Source organism: Pinus tabuliformis, chromosome 1_2, assembly GCF_031772625.1.
Source record: "Pinus tabuliformis cultivar Carrire ecotype Pingquan chromosome 1_2, CPIR1, whole genome shotgun sequence".
NCBI classification, from domain to species: Eukaryota; Viridiplantae; Streptophyta; class Pinopsida; order Pinales; family Pinaceae; genus Pinus; species Pinus tabuliformis.
Window position 1 is genome coordinate 1,170,567,136 of NC_142298.1, and position 3,254 is coordinate 1,170,570,389.

General features: G+C 36.9%; 2 pseudogenes; both read left to right on the forward strand.

The window, feature by feature from the left end:
• Nucleotides 1-1,392: 1,392 nt before the first annotated feature.
• Nucleotides 1,393-2,083, forward strand: LOC149210388 (chromatin remodeling protein DDM1 pseudogene; annotated as a pseudogene).
• A 10-nt stretch (nucleotides 2,084-2,093) lies between these two features.
• LOC149210389 (chromatin remodeling protein DDM1 pseudogene) lies at nucleotides 2,094-2,992 on the forward strand (annotated as a pseudogene).
• The last annotated feature ends 262 nt before the right edge of the window (nucleotides 2,993-3,254 follow it).

Below are 3,254 nucleotides of genomic sequence, written 5' to 3' on the forward strand. Positions count from 1 at the left end.
TTCGTCTCAACTTTGTTGTTTTTTTCTCTCCTCCATTGTGGCTCTGGCTCATTTTGTCTCAACTTCATTGTCTCTATCTTTCTCTGCGTGGAGGGTGAGGAAGTAAAGCATAAACTCAAAGATATTACGCAGAAAACAAATAGAGGTGCAAGGATTGATCCCTCATGTGCAAGCATCAGAGCATCTTAAATTTGGTGCATCTTAAGTTTGGCCCACTCGATTGGTTGTTTTGGGGGATATTGTAGGGTTCTGTCACAGGTGAAAATTGGTTGGATTTTGGGTGTTTATTCGGTGCCCTAAAATTGGTTGAAACAATTCCAATTGGGAGGCTTTTTGCGACTCCTACGCTTAGGGGGCTCTAGTTTGTCCTGGGAAGGATATGAAGAAGGGTACAGCGTAGTGTCCATGGATATTCTTGTCTCTCCATTTATTTTGACTTGACCATTTTCATTTATTTTGTACGTGCAAAAATACACCAAAACAATAAAAATAAAAAAATTGAAAGAGTAAGGGCATTGAGTCAACCATTAAAACAAATTCAAACATTAACTTAAGAGATGCTCTCGATTTTCTCAACACAACTCCTAAAGCACATTCATATCTGGGTAGCTTCTCATTTTAGCGTGCCTTGCGCAGGTGTATTTCAGGGGCCAAGTTTGAGGGGTGAAAATTTCACTTGGACTTGGTACCCAACTTCATATCTTTCAAACTCATGCAATATGCAAGTGATTGGACACAGGATCATAATCCTGGCGAAGAGCTTAACACTCTATCGATAGATTGGACCATTGTCAGAACAGTATTGAGGAATGATTTTAAAAATGGAGAAGGATTCAACCACAAGTCTTAAAGGAGATGCACATTCACCTATATATGTTTTAGAAGATGAGGGAATCTCTGGAAGTAAAGTGCTAGTTTTTATGCAGAGGATAATGATTTATTAGTTCATGGTGAAACATTGAAGTTTAAGAGGATATGGCCATGGAGCAGAAACACCTAGAAGAAGAACGAGCTGAGAGAGAAAAGAAGGAAATGGAAAAGCAACTGAGCGATGAGAGTTCACATATGGATCATGTATTATTTAACAAAGTGGATGAGATTCTTAGTAAGACTCAACTTTATCTAGAGTTTTTTCTTGAGAAGATGGACGACATTACATTTATTCCAAGCGAGAATGGCAATGCAAAATCAAGTGTGGTGAAGAAAAGTGGTAGGGGTCAAAAGCATAATATGGTGACTAATAACGCAGAGTTTTATCAGACAAAATATATATATATAAATAAAAATAAAAATAAAAATATATATATATAAAATAAAAAAATAAAAATAAATAAATAAATAATAATAATAAAAAAATAAAAAAATAAAAAATAAAAAAATGTTATCTATGCAATGATTGAGAATTGCATAGGAGGCACCCCAGTTCAAGCTTCTGATAATTTAATAGAGGAGAGGAACTAGAAAGAACAGATGGAACTTGTTCCTCTATTGATCGAGGGAAGGTTGAAGTCATGTCAAATTAAGGGTGTAAAGTGGTTGATTTATCTTTGGCACAAATGGAATTCTGGCAGATCAAATGGGTTTAGGAAAGACGATGCAGACTATTGGTCTCCTTGCTCATCTTAAAGGGATGGGCATGCATGGGCCCTTTTTAATAGTTTGTCCTCTTTCAACTCTCTCAAAGCGGGTGATTGAAATCAATAGGTTTGTTCCAAGCATGAATGCTATAATCTATCACGATTCCAAAGTTAAGCAACAAGAGCCAAGGAAAATCCACATGCCTCACACAGTGGGTCCAAAATTCCCTATTATTGACACTTCATATGAGGTTTTGAATGATAGAAAATATTTGGCTCGCTATGACTGGAAATATATAGTTGTTTATGAGGGACACTGATTAAAAAGCTCCAACTACAAATTGCTGAGGGAATTGAAAACCTTACCTATTGAAAATAAGTTGATTTTGACTAGAACGACCCTACAAAATAATTTGGTTGAACTTTGGTCCATTTTGCCTCAAATATTCACATTATGTGAAGAGTTTGAATCTTGGTTTGATCTAGCTAGGAAACAAAGCAATGGGATGAGGCACGATTCAACTGCGAAAGAATTGCAACCACCTTGATCTTTTGAGTCGTTTGAATATGCATAGCTAGAGTATTTGGTTAAGCAGTGTGGTGAATTTGGTTTGCTAGACAAGCTATTAACAAATTTGAAATCTTAGAAACAAAAGATGCTGATATTTTCTCAATGGACTAAAGTTCTTAACTTGTTGGAATACTAGCTATCTAAGTGAGAGAGGATATGATGTTTGTCGCATTAATGGAAGTGTTAAGTTGGAAGATAGGAAAAATCAGATAAGGGATTTCGATGACCTAGATAGCAACTTTTGTATCTTTTTTCTAAGCACACGTGCTAGTGGTCTTGGAATCAATCTTACTACTACAGACACTTGTATTATCTATGAAAGTGATTGGAATCCTCAAATGGATATGCAAGCTATGGATCGATGCCACAAGATTGGACAACACGACCTGCGCATGTTCACAGGCTTATCGCAACCCACTCTGTGGAGGGTCACCTGCTTAAAGTAGCATTTGGTAAGTTAGAATTGGAGCACTTAGTGATTGAGAAAGTACAATTTCGCGAGGAACGAAATAACAACATGTTAGATGAATCAGATCTACTTGCTTTGATCCACCAAGAAAAATATGAAGAGGAGGAACTCATTGAGTTTGAAATTAGTGAATCAAATCTTGTCAGGCTAATGAACCATTCTGATATGCTAAACTATCTTTTATTATTGTTCTTAATGTCAATGAATGGGACATTCCATGCTCGTGAAACACCCAATGGGCAAACGTTGAAATGGTTTTCATTGATCAAGCTCACCTGGCTCATCTCCAAATGCAATTTTTTGTATCGCAACACTTTGAGCTCCTCAATATACCAAACAACAACTTCAGTGGCGATATCCCGACGAAAAATTTGAAATGGAAGAGCAGCGATGGTGTGGTTGTGCTTTAGGGGATGACCCACATGATCAAATGGGGATGAACCACTTGGTCAAATATCATTGGATTGAAAGACAAAATTAAAGCTCATTGATTTGATGCAGCGAACAGTGTTTGGACATGAAAGTTCATAAAGAAAACACATTCGGCATAAATATAGGTACATCGGAAGGTGGTAGATCGAATTGTGGAGGCATCGAGAGCTTACCTCCAGGTTCTTTAAATCATATCTAAGATGAC